Source organism: Epargyreus clarus, unplaced genomic scaffold (assembly GCF_041222505.1).
Source record: "Epargyreus clarus isolate Ecla_fem2 unplaced genomic scaffold, WU_Ecla_fem_2.2 ptg000003l, whole genome shotgun sequence".
Classification (NCBI taxonomy): Eukaryota; Metazoa; Arthropoda; class Insecta; order Lepidoptera; family Hesperiidae; genus Epargyreus; species Epargyreus clarus.
In genome coordinates this window covers 18,038,240-18,052,097 of record NW_027332211.1, presented here as the reverse complement: position 1 = coordinate 18,052,097, position 13,858 = coordinate 18,038,240, and the positions used below count along the sequence as shown (strand labels likewise).

General features: G+C 35.1%; 1 non-coding gene across 1 annotated transcript; it reads left to right on the top strand.

The window, feature by feature from the left end:
- The first annotated feature begins 2,905 nt into the window (after positions 1-2,905).
- Positions 2,906-2,977, top strand: TRNAQ-CUG (transfer RNA glutamine (anticodon CUG)). The gene has a single exon. It is a non-coding gene; the product is annotated as a tRNA-Gln (tRNA).
- The last annotated feature ends 10,881 nt before the right edge of the window (positions 2,978-13,858 follow it).

Genomic DNA, 13,858 nt, shown 5'->3' with positions numbered 1-13,858 from the left:
TCAGTACTTTCTGCCAGCGTCGTTATATCGCATGAGGAGATATTTATAGAACAGTTATTAGTAAACAACACTTGTTAATCGTAACTAAAACATATATGGGTATGTCTGTATATTACTATGGAAATATATGTTTTTTTCAAAAATGTAAACGACTCGATCATCGACTGTGAATTGTTGAGTGATCGATGCTGATCGCTCAAATCAATTATTGAATAGAATAATTAACTAATTATTTTAAATTTCACTTGTATTTGGATAATAAATTGCTTTTATTTTGTAACTTTTTGTATTACTTATTGTCATCGTTCACTGAAAACACCATGTACAAAACAAGAATGTTTTCGAATTTGAAGTTAGCTCCTTCTTAAAAATATAATGCGAAATTGTCTTCGTGATCTACAGGACAGAAGTTACGTCCTGATGACAAAGTATGCGAAATCTGCCTGGTGCCAAATTTCAGGGCTATCGTTCTGCGACGCTCGCTATCCGACGCTCAATTCCTCGTTTTTTGAAAAAGCGCTGCTCATGGTTTCAATGACGCCCTGCTCAATGCTTCTTTTGAAAACTACGGGAGTGGAAAAGTTGTTATTGAACTCCTTCACAGTTAAGATAACAGATTGTTTCGTGTCGCGCTTGATCGTCGCTCCTGTTGGTGTTAAGGTGACCACCATATTTCTGTACCCGAATCACGGGCGTGAATGTATGTAGGTGTATTATTTATGAATTACTAATTGGTGATAAATAGCATCCTCCGTTAATTTGAATTTCTCCTGATCCTTCACAGTAATGGGCCTAGTTTCCGAACCGGACACGATCTCTATATGGATGGTGCTGGCCACCACCGCTGGCAGCAGTAATAGGCGAATGTTCATATTGTCTGAAACGTGACATAAATACTATGCCAGTTTTTATTTCAAACTGTAAACATGTGATTGCAATTGGAAACAGAAAGAAATTAAATGGAATTTAATAATTAAACGGTACGTTTTACATTAACACGAATATTATTAATAAACTATGCCTTTCAACTCCTGGCTGGGATAGAACCTAGGACCCTAACCCCTTGCTTCTGAAATTTGAATGTAACAATTAGTTATTTTACTTCCAAACCTTGTAATGTCATTATTCGTATTATATAACAAACAATCATTATTTATAAACAAATGACTAAATAAAACTACTCTTATGAAGCTATTAAAACAAAAAGTTGCTGAATACACAATCCACAGAGCTTAAAAGCTCTAAAACTTTAAAATAAGTTTTTAAATAATTTAAAATTAACCACAGTCACCTTTATATATAATTGTTTAATATATTTAGCACATAATTAAACTACAGAAACTTTTAACTTTTTTTTTTTTTTTTTTTTTTTATAATATGAGAGTAGCAGACGAGCATGCAGTCCACCTGATGGTAAGTGGCTACTGCCGCCCATGGACATCTGTAATCAACCCCAGATAGGATTAGATATTCCTACCTGAGGTCGGCCACAGATGCGCCGCTACCCCTGAGGACTAAGCTGGAACGCCTCGGAAAAGTCTATCTCCCTTACCACACCCTTCAAACCGGAACACAGCAGCGCCTAACACTGCTGTTATTAGGTAGAAATAGGTGTGGCGGTGGTGCCGCCGGAGTCGAACCACAAAGGGTTCTACCACCTTCAAACTTCAGTGCTTTTGAGATAGGTACTTAGGTTTTTGAACCTCGCTCCTTGTGCCAAAGCAGTTATAATGTATAAGATATTTATAGAAAAGTATCATTTAGATACCTACGGCTTATTACATATGTATATGACTGTACAGTGTATGTCGCTACTGTGGAAATATACATATTTTGGAAAATGTAAACACGGGTTTTCTCGAATCCACATCGATTGCTCAGAGTCGAACTAACGGCAAGTGAATTCGTATTTCTAAAACAATAAAAGCGAAATACCCGCAGTATACATACTCGTACTCATACTAGAACTAGAATTCGTCTCAATACAGATTTCACCATTCATCATATCTCCACACTTGAAGATGGGTCTAGCCGACCCATTTTCAATATCAATGGTCATCATCGATACTACCAACTGTTAATTAATATGGTGTAGATTATGGGTTTTCAAATAAAACTCCAACTTGAATCTTCAGTTCTTTTCTTCTTGTTTTTATTCCGAGGTGTACACACTTTTCCATACAAAAAGGCGAGCTTAAGTACTTATTTTGGGTACCGCAACAGGCGCAGGCTCAGTCAGCAACCGCGTCCTATTGCCGTCCCTTTCTAACATAGCCTGTCTTACTCTTACAATTCTATGCTTACACTCTATTGCTATCCTACTCTTACATATCTATTCTTATTACGTAGGACTTATATCTATTGCAATAAAATGTCTTATTTACATAGTCTTAATTACATACACAAGTTACATTAATCAACATTTACATTTAAATTCTTAGGCCGTTGTCGTCCGTAATATATGGATTAGTTATTTCACCGCGAATTCAGCTTTTAAGATTATAAACCGATCTTATAGACATAATATAGAGTAAACGAGCATGCAGGCCATCTGATGGCTACCACGGTCTATGAACACACATTTTTATAATAAATCCCAAATAAGATTACTCTTACCTGAGGTCGTCCACATATTAGGTATGTGGTGTTACCCTTGCGGACTACGTTGAAATGCCTCTGATGTCTCCTTAACCACACCCTTACAGCAGGAAGTAGCACTTAATACTACAGTTATTAGCTAGAAATACATACATAATTGTGGCGATATTGCGTCTGGAGTTGAACAATAAAGTTTTGTATCTACCACCATTACATAAACCCTTATATAAAAGAAAATAGCGATATTTTAGGTATGTGATTCCATGGATAGAGTCTAGTATAGACCAATTTTATCACTTCTGATATCGGTCCCATGGTGTAATGGTTAGCACTCTGGACTCTGAATCCAGCGATCCGAGTTCAAATCTCGGTGGGACCTTTATAGTTCTTTTTACACAATAATTAAACTTAAATAACGCTTCGGATAATGTGGTGATTTTCTTTCAAATATATTTATTCAGACATGAAAGATATTAGGAGTCTGAAGCTTTTTCTAAGACATACATAGGTATTTATTATAGAATGCACAATATCTTAGTGTACCTTCAACAAAGGTCAATAAAAATGATTATTCTATAATACAAAGTCATTACCTATACATACATATTGCAATATACTTACGTACTTATACCGAGGTGTTGTATTATTATTTTGTAAAAACTAATCCATAACCCGTCCATAAACATTCCGAAACCGCTTAGGAAGAAAAAAAACTGTTAAATGTTGTAAAAGTACACTCAATACTTTACATAATATATAACAGCTAAAACCGCTTTTCAAATCTAGAACGCGCACAGAACAAATAAAGTTGAAAGCTTCTTCAAAAGAAAATAATAAATCGAGTACAGATAAAATATAATCCTTAGCTGAACGCCCATTCAGGCGGGAACGCGGCACGTGGCCAAGCGTGGCGCACACGTGAGCGGCGCCCGACCACTTTATTATATTTTTTGTGTAATGAGCAAAAATGTTTAATTGCTCTTTGTGCTCAGTTTTCAGAGTAATCTTCTCTAGAGCCCGTTAACGGATATGAAAATAGCCGTCCCGTTTGCTTTGCACTTCAAAGGAAATTAAAAATGGCGCGATGCAATTACTTTTTCGGACACGTATCTATGCCAAGTTTTCGTCGTGAAAATTCGGGTAGTTTAATTTTTCACAATTTATTAAACAAGATGAATTAATAAATTGTGATTATGTTTTATTATTAGGTAATTTTTTTACTCAGTTACAATTTTTAAGGAAAGAGCGGTACCTACTTCGATGCATACACATTTTGAAAGAAATTGTTTTAAAATGAATTTAATATCCTGATATATATATGATATCCTGCATTGTTTGTTAATTATTAAAGTACAAACAATCTTTTAATTACATAATTCCTTTATTGGATGGTAATTTAATTTGTAACTTTTTTTCTAAATTATTGAACCGAACCTAAATAAACTAATGAATATTCACTGGCAGTAATACGCGCACATACACACATCACAATTTATGTACTCACATTTTCCGTACTTTAATCATATGATGCGTATACCATCAATTTGTTCTTTTCACCAATCGAATATGAGCTCTCTTTACTTATACCAGTGTGTTTAAGATTCGGTAGTGACCATTGGTTTAATCGAAGTTGATATTTGGTTGATTATGATAGGGTTGTTTTTTGGTTGTAGGGGTGGTGTGTAGGGGTGTATTAATTCGGCGGCACGCGCGCGGCCCGTGAGAGCGGCGTGCGAGCCTGTTCCCACGTCGTGTATTACATTTGCGCTGCTCGGTGTGTAGTATGGACTAGGGATGTTCTGGAGCTTCGTAATGGTTACCGAAACTATTGGACATCCGAAATAAAAATATATCCGAAAACGTATCCGCAAATGTCGATAAATCGATAAATGAAACACTATTGTGAATGTTTTCGTCCAACCAACGTTTCATTCGGACGCTGTTCAGTTACATTACAGAAAAAAAAAACAATGCCTGTTCGTATTTTCTTCACTTTACCAATTAAAATCCAATACTACTACGTTAATACGACATAATTCCATCCCGTATCCGAAACCGATATAAAATTTAAAATAAATCCGTATCTATTCGTATCCAGATCCGAAATTTCACATCCGTTACATCCCTAGTGTGGACTGAAAACGACACTAGTTACATTAGTGTGATTTCCCGCAACGCGAATGCAATTTGATCGCTCGGTAAATATAACGGGTTTGATTAAAATTACTGTAATTGATCAGTAAAATTTATGCATAAATGTTATTATATTTTTTGGTTTGGTTATTCTTCTCATTCTGGGAAGAGGATCGTGCCCAGCAGTGGGATAGTCATGGGTCGGCGTCGTCAGACTAATAAATTATTGGGAGTTTTACTGTTGTGACAAGTACTAAATATTTTAATTTATTTTACATTACTCCTGATTAATGTTGCTACTATTAAAATATTTTCAGCTTTCTGAATTAGGTATTTGCCGAATTTCACGGGGCTTCTCTATTTTTTTTTTCTCAATATTGATACTGATAAAATTTAAACAATTTGAAGAGCATTACATACAATTTTATGGGTTGACTGTGTTATAAGATTGTTGAGTTTAAAGGTTGTTTTAGTTAGAATCGTAAATTCGTAATCGTAAATTGGAATTTATTTTTGTGACGAATTTCAATTTAGACCTCAATTCCAATTTAGAATCTTTATGTCTTCAGGCGCAACTGAGAACTTTGAAATTCAATTATAAAAGTTAATGGGGGAAGGTAACACTTTTGCTGTGAATATTTGTTAAAAGAAAAGTCAACAAACTGTCTTTCCGTATAAAAATTCAAAGCGCAAAAATTGGAATACAAAACCCTTCAAATGTAAAAATATGCGTGAACCGTTTTCTGTGGAAAATAAGGAAAAATAATACAAGAATTCCCTTCATATACACACATAATAGATTGAACAATAAGGACCAACCTAGATAAAAGAAATTAATTATGTCTACCCGGCCTCGAATCGAACTTGGAACTCCACATTCAACAAAAACAACAAAACAACACTAAAACTGCGCTTCGTAACAGCCTGAAGCGAGTAGGCAATAGAAGCGTTGTTTAACTCCTAGCCCACACCATGTTCCCGGACAAACAGACAGTCACAAATAGTCACAATGCAGATAGAGACCGCCGCTGGCGACATGGGACGAGCATAAGTAGCTGAAAATCAAGGACACGAAAAATGTATATCATCGTCTTTATCCCACTAGTTGAACCCATCTGCTCTTAGAGTGGAAATGGTTTAGGGGGGGTTTCTTCACTATTCAGCTTTTTTTTATTACATGACTACGGAAGGTAATGTTTTTCGCGCGTAAATGTTTCATTCTTTGGTACGCCTTCAAACTCCAAAGGGCGCCAAACCTATGGACTTGACGGATTTCAACATATAGGGTGTCGTTGGATTCGTCAAAAGCGGGAGTTAGATAGGTTATAGGAACATGATTTTTAAGCAGTCGAATGTTTTGTTTACTCGTCACATAGGTATTCTATTATTCTTACTCTTCTGCGCATATACTTGATTAAATATTTTAAGAAATATATATAAGTAATAATAAATTTACAATATTTTTATTTTATTCATAAATTTATCGAATAAGTAAAATTATTTTGGACTGTAAAATATCATGATATCTGTAGAAAAGAACCTGTAGAAATCGTGGTCCGTCTACAATCTTTGTGCTATCATACATTGCATTGTGCACGTGCGCTGTTTGTCGGGGTAACATTCACATTCTAAAGGTTTTGCAAAAAGTACCAACTTGTCTATGAAAACAAAAATTCTGCTCCTTGATTGCAAATGTGGAATTTATTTACTGAAATGTCATACCTTTTTTTAAAAGTCGGTGAAATAAACAAATATTAATGCTTTTTAATTTTTTTAAGAAAAGACATTGCCATTAAAACAAAAAAGGAAGGAAGTAGATTTTTTTAATTAAGTAACATTTACAAACCAAATATAAGAGTGTACTTAGTTTTCGTACAAAATAACATAAATGGCGACAAATTTGCTTACTTATTCTTTGTGTCATTTAAAATATTTACAAAACCCTCTGAAAGTAAACAAATTGTTTTGTAGTAACTATATCCGCACGTGACCAGATGCATGCGTTGCACGTGCAAGAATGTTTACGTAAAGCTCTGTCGATGCTAGTTGCAGGCTTCAATAGCGAGCTCAAGTAACTTTGATAGGAACTTTATCACAGAGCTTTACACTGAAGGTAGTGCGCAGTTTATGTTTGTTTTACTTGCCGGTATTTAACTCCTGTATATGTTGTAAGATTTAAATAAGTAATCGCGCTTTTATTTACATTTTAAAAGTGGTAGTATGCTTTATGGTTCGAATACGATGTTACAACATGTAGAAATGCTATATAAGAACAGAGACATGCACTGTGTTGTTTTGCTTTATAGGATATGGTATATCCCAATCTCTATATCTTAAAACTTATTTAAATTTTGTTACAGGTGTCTATGGATGGTAATCATCATGAAATTAGCAGACTAGGTTGCTACTTTTATTTCATAATAAACTACAACTTTACACGAGTCAATCTATAAATTATATTTTTATTTTTGCGGAAAAAGCTTAGCTACGCTGAATTTCACACGAATTGTGCTCTCGACATTCTGACAATAAATAATTTTCATTACATTTCATAAACGTGAAAGCCAATAATACACCTCGTAGCAAATTTGTGGACCATGGCGTATCAGCGTGGGTAACGCGTGGAAGCAATATCCGTTATTGCGTGCTCGCTTCCACCCCAATGAATATCGCTGTGTGATTGCTAACTGAATTCTGACTCTTTGATGCTGAAATCATAACAGTTTTTGGAGAAATACCAAAAAACACATTATTGTTACGTTGCTTTGGCATGGTTTCCAGAGGGGCTTAGGCCATGGCTCCGCGGGCTAAGTGCAGATTAGTAGACTTCATCACTTTACACACCTTTGATAAAACACTTTACAAAACGCCCAAATGTATTTTTTTGAGTGACTGGATGAGGTAAGGATTCAAATTTCAGAGCCGAGAGAGGGAGAGAGATTTAATTTCAAATCAATGTTATGTCAACATACGTATTATACGAGTACATATTACTTATTTTGTAATTAAAATTTTCCCAAATAGAACTTGCGACACAATATTTTTTTAATTTATATTTTGTAAATAATATCTAGATACAGATCACAAATTCTAATACAAGGCCAGAATGGAAGGTTATCAGGAAACCGAAGGCTGCACAAAAGATGTAGGTCGGGTCAAGACTGAAGCGCAGTGATGCGAGCCCCATAAATATTTATTGGTAATTTTGGTTACACCCGTGTCCATACAGAATTGGCTTCCGGAAGCTTATATACCATGTAATGCCGTGACGTTACACTATGTTCACAATTTTATTATTTTTCGAAATATTTTACCAACAAAATTTCGTATTTTTTTTTACTATGTTTTTCTTCTTTACCCGACTGCGGAAGCTAATGATTTTCGAGCCTATTTTTCATTTTTGGCACGCCTGCAGCCCAACATGGCTTGAGGGATTTTACATACAAGGTCATACGATTCAACTAAATGATGACTAGACTATACTTCTCTTTTTAGCTAATTATTCTTAAGCAGTATGTTTTTATTTTTCTATTAAAGATTACTAGATCCATTTCTTTTTTTATTATGAATATTTATTTGTAGCTTAAACTCGAGAAACCGTTTGAACTAAGCTATGCGAGCCTACGGCCAGAGTTGCAAACAAAATATACTAATCGTATCAGGTAGGTACCGTACAAATAAGATAAGTATAGAATGAAATAGATAGAGCATACGCTTCCAAGATAGATCACAGGATATAAGTCATCAACTCCTCACGTCTCGAGTATGGTGACAAATTGAAGAGCTAGTTGCTGCTGTTAATTCAACAGTGCTTAACCTAACTGGATGTACCTCTTTTGTCTATGTTCATTATTATTACATAAGTAAATTCACTTAATTCAAATTAAAATATCAAAACATTTTATTCAACATACATCCTTTACAGAATTGTTTTTGAACGTTAATATCTAATTTATAAACTTCGAAAAGTGTCTCGTTATTCAAGAAAATCCTAATAATAATTAATGAACTAAAGAATGCCGAAAATGTTTTTATTAAGCACATTTCCTAATTGTCTGCTAGGCATATACCTTTAGGGAAATATAACCATAATCAGTACTTAGATTAATTTACTCAAACTCGGTAACATATTTTAATTCAACTTTATATCCACTCTGGACATGCGTCTCCTGTGAGAGAGAAGAGTGTAGGCCATTCACAGCGCTGGTCAAGTCCAAATTAGTAGGTAGCTTCACACACATTTGAGTACTTTCTTTAGGAATTTTCAAGGCGTCTCAACTAGGTTCTATATATCTACGGTGTCAGTCACCGGGCCTGCAACGCGACGCCCCACCCAACTATCAATATCTAAGTTCTTTGAGAGACGTGTCTACTGCGACCGCCGTGCAGTACACGTGCCCTATCGAGATAGCCTGTCGATAGTACCTACGATAAAACAAGTTAGGTCATAAGTATGACATTTCAGTATACTAGAGATGAATAAGGATTCCAGATTTTATTTTATGCTGCAACAGAGTCGCTAAAGTAGTACAGAATGCTCCAAAATATAAAATTTACGAGTCAACACTTTAAAATTCAGAGACTTTTTTAAAATATAGGAGTAGCAGACGCGTATGCTGTTCACCCGATGGTAAGTGGGTACTGCCGTCCATGGATATCTGTAATCAACCCCAGATAGGATTAGTCCCACCAGAGGTACCGGAAAACCAGAACAAAGCAGCGCTTAACTTTGTTATTATAAAAAATAGATACGTTAGTGGTGGCGAACGATAACGGATTCTATCACCTTCAATTCAAATCAGACGAATAAGCTTCAGAACTATAAATCGAGTTGAAATCCAGCATCTCCGTTTGATTAGAGTTCCATTGCATCTCCGCGGAGAGATGTTTTCAGCAAATTGAATTTCTGAGTGCCGATGAACTGTGGAAGCTCTGCTTAGAAATCTGCGCTTATTTTACTTACCGCACAGACTAGTAATAGATAGAGACCTATTTAGAAATATTATAGAAATTCACTCTAGAATCAAACGTTCTCAAAGGGGAATGAGGTACATTTTTTCAAAAAGACATTCAAATTAAAATTATATTTATGTTTCCGGCGTTACTGTTACTGCGGTAATCGTTTTAAAAACTAAATTTAATACCGATTATATGTGCATATAATACTATCACAACTCCATTATTATTTAAAGTTACTCAATTTTTAATTATTCGAATATTTTCAGGTAAATTATGTTCTTCCGTCTAAAATGAGTTTGTCACTGGCAAATGTATAATGTTACAATCATCCATCTCATATAGACGATCTCTGTGGACCCTGATCTTTTTTGGGGTTGATCGGTATGCGTTAGTTACTTACGGTGGTGGATTGTGCGTTCGCAACTTTAATACTATGTAACACGCAGTAGAGTAATACAGGCTCTATATAAAGGCTCTATAGTGTATCTAGTCTGTGTGACACGTGCGACGCGACGTGACAAGTCCCGCCGGTCAGCGTGCACCTGGCGCTGTCGTTTGCTTCATGAGATTATATTGGCTTCTCGCGATAAATCACATCTGTATGAACCTCAGAATACTTACTAATTTTATGGCTGTGAAACGACCTGTGCGTAGTAGTTATGAAATTCACCCTCGTACTCTTGGAGTTCGTGGACCTTATCAAAGACCCACAAGTTTTAGATTTTGAAGCTACTAAACTAAACTAATTAAACTTACTTTATTATGATTGAAAAAATTGTGAGGAGATCTAAATATCTGAGGGAAAAAAAATACTTAAAAATGTGTAGTCTACCCTTCGTGATGGTGATCCACCAACACGACGACGACAGAAACCATTGGAATGCAATTAGGAATTAGAAGATATTAAACAGATTATAGAACAAGTAATTAATTTAAAAAATCAAAAACCCGACTGCACCAAAAAGGCTGAAATAGAATTTCCAAAAGCAGTGACATAGGCATTTCATTATTTTTATCCAGAAAACCAAATACAAAGTTTCAAAGTAGGTGTCTGCTTCAAAAACAAAAAATGTTCAAACAATATTATCCTATTTTATCCTCGTAGTGCTCATTTACGCTATGTAAAGAACCTACGAGTATGTCTAAAATTCCAGCACGCTTAAGTTCAGCGGTGTCCCTTTGCGTTGATCTCTGGTACAGCAACTCACTCATTTAGTCAGACAGTCATCACGATGTGCATATAGGAATGTATATGTACTAGCTGACCCGGCAAACGTTGTGTTGCCATATAAATAAAAAATGTTAAGGGTGAACAACTCTTATCACTTAGGGGTAAAAAAATAGATAGTGGCCGATTCTCAGACATACTGAATATGTATATAAAATTTGGTGAAAATCGGTGAAGCCGTTGAGGAGGAGTACGGTAACTAACACGAGAATTTTATATATAAGATAAATTATGTAATGTATGTGTAATCTCCTCTTAAATTCCTTTATTTTGACACCCTACTCGATAGGTTTGGTTAACTTTTTTTAAAACGTGTTACTATTTCGCGAAAAAATCCACCATTTACGGTCTATAAATTATATAACTTCAGTAAATCAAAGTTTCGGTCATTATTTTACCTCGTTAGAGGTAGAATTTAATTATTTTTATCCAACAAGCCTGATACAAAATTTCATAGTGTTTGCTTCAAAATTTAAGATTGTTCAAATGAACTTTTAACCCTTATTTTACCCTCTACGGGGTTGATTTTTCGGAGGGGGATAAATTAGTGCGTCCTTGTTCCTATCCAGAAAGCTAAATACAAATTTTTATAGTAGTTGCTTCAAAATTAAAGGATTTCAAAAAAACTGTATTCCCCTATTTTACCCTCTTAAGGGTAGAATTTCCAAAAGGAACTTTCTTAGTACTTATTAACGCTATATAGAGAACCTATGTGCAAAATTACAGGACTGTAAGGTCTTTGGTTTAGGCTGTACGTTGATTTCTGAAAAATTAAAAAGTAATTTAGTTAGTCAGTCAGTCAGTCACCTTGCTGTTTTATATATATACAAATATGTTTTTATAATCTCCGTTTAATTTCCTTTCATTTGATACCCTACTCGATAGGTTCGGTTAACTTTTTTTTTTAAATGTGTTACTATTTCGCGCCAAAAATCCGCCATTTTGTTTTTCTTTTTCTAACACCTATCTAAGGACACTCGGGTCATTGAGACAAATATAATGACACATTAACTGTTGAAATTCATCCAGCCGTTTGTTAGATCGGATCAAATAAAGAAAGACAAACATACAAGATACGCGCGAAAAACATAACCCTTCCTTGGCAGTCGGGTAATAAAAAGAGCAATTTTATTTTTTCTAATCCATCTAATTAAATTCTCACTTAATTATTTGTTGCATGGCCGAACATTCAAATCCTTTATAAATCTTCTTACATATAAAATTCTCGTGTTACCGTGTTAGTTATTGTACTCCTCGGAAACCGCTTTAACGATTTTCACCAAATTTAATAAGCTTATTCAGTAGGTCCGAGAATCGGCTACTATCTATTTTTCATGCCTTAAAGTTGTTGTTGTGTGATGAGGGTTGTTCACCCTTAACACTTTTTATTTATATAGCAACACAACGTTTTCCGGGACAGCTAGTAATTGTATATAATGTTAATAGACACAGCTCAGTTACAGCAACTTGGAGAAACACCCATTTACGCCGTTAAAATTCATAACGCTTCGCTCGCAAATGACCGTCTTTGTCATGTAGATTTTGCGGCATTTTTAATTTATTGTAGCCGATAGCCTCAATCTGGCCGTGATACGCCACGCCGCCACGAGCCACGAGGGTGTAACGTTCAAATTGTTAATTAATCAGTTTAATCACTGCCCTCGTGGACGGCCTGGATTTTGAAGGATGGAAGTCTCGAAATTTGAGTCAAGGATGTATCGATAAGCGCTTTGTTACAATTTGACATTTAATATTAGCATTGATATACGTGGATGGTTAACGAACCACGTGCTACGTTGCTACGCGGTATGTCACGTAGTCATAGATTGGATCCCATATAAGACAAACTAGTATTTGATTAATTCCATTTCTTAATTTTGAAGGAGAACCGGTCAAATTGAGATAGGTAGTACGACTTTAACAAATAGTAGTTCTATTACGAATACCTGTAAATGTCGTACGATAAAGATTTTATAAAGAAAAATGCACGCAACGATTTATCAAGTTTTAGACAGAATCACCTAAGGATTCAGTCAAAAAATGTATAAATCTTTTGAATGTACAAAAAGTAGCTAATATCTAAATCTACCCATTTCAAATTTAGTCAGACGAAAAGTTTTTTTATCGGTTAATCAGTGTAATCAAGTTCAATTGACTGGCCTAAATATATGAAGGATAATATTTTCCGAATTTAAGCCAAGGATACATTATAGCCAGCACCTGACCCTGTGTTCCGTGAACTACCCATTTGTTAATTTAACAATTAATAAATTATTTCAAAGGCATAAAGTAAATTAGGCAGGCTCAAATTAATTTCAATTGTTATCTCTCTCCGCTCGTAGAAGGAATAACTGAGCGCAAAGCCATTTATTGCCGCTTGTGGGCATATGTTACCAATTTGAAATATAATAAGTAATAGTTCTATTTAAATAGAGCATGGGTGTGTTGGTAATACTGGACTCTCTTCGCACCTTGGGAATAAGATAGAATGTTTCGAAGAAGTGAATCTGGTGTATTATAACCTGGTGTATTATCTGGCGTATTTGGTGGTGTATTTGTGTCCTTTTAAATAAAACACAGTAGAGCTTCAGTGCTGTTTTATAGCACACATAAATAATTCCGCGGTGCATCCGATGCCAAGTCGCAAAGGGTTTAAGGGGTATTATAAGGATACTAGCTGACCCGGTAAACGTTGTGTTGCCATATAAATAAAAAAAATGTTAAGGGTGAACAACCCTTATCACTTAGGGGTATGAAAAATAGATAGTAGCCGATTCTCAGACCTACTGAATATGCATATAAAATTTGGTGAAAATCCGTAAAGCCTTTTCGGAGGACATCTAATATTGTGACACGAGAATTTTATATGTAATATCATAGAGATAGTTTTAGGAAACCATGTTGTGTTCCTAAAGTAAGAAACAACAAACCATAAACCGT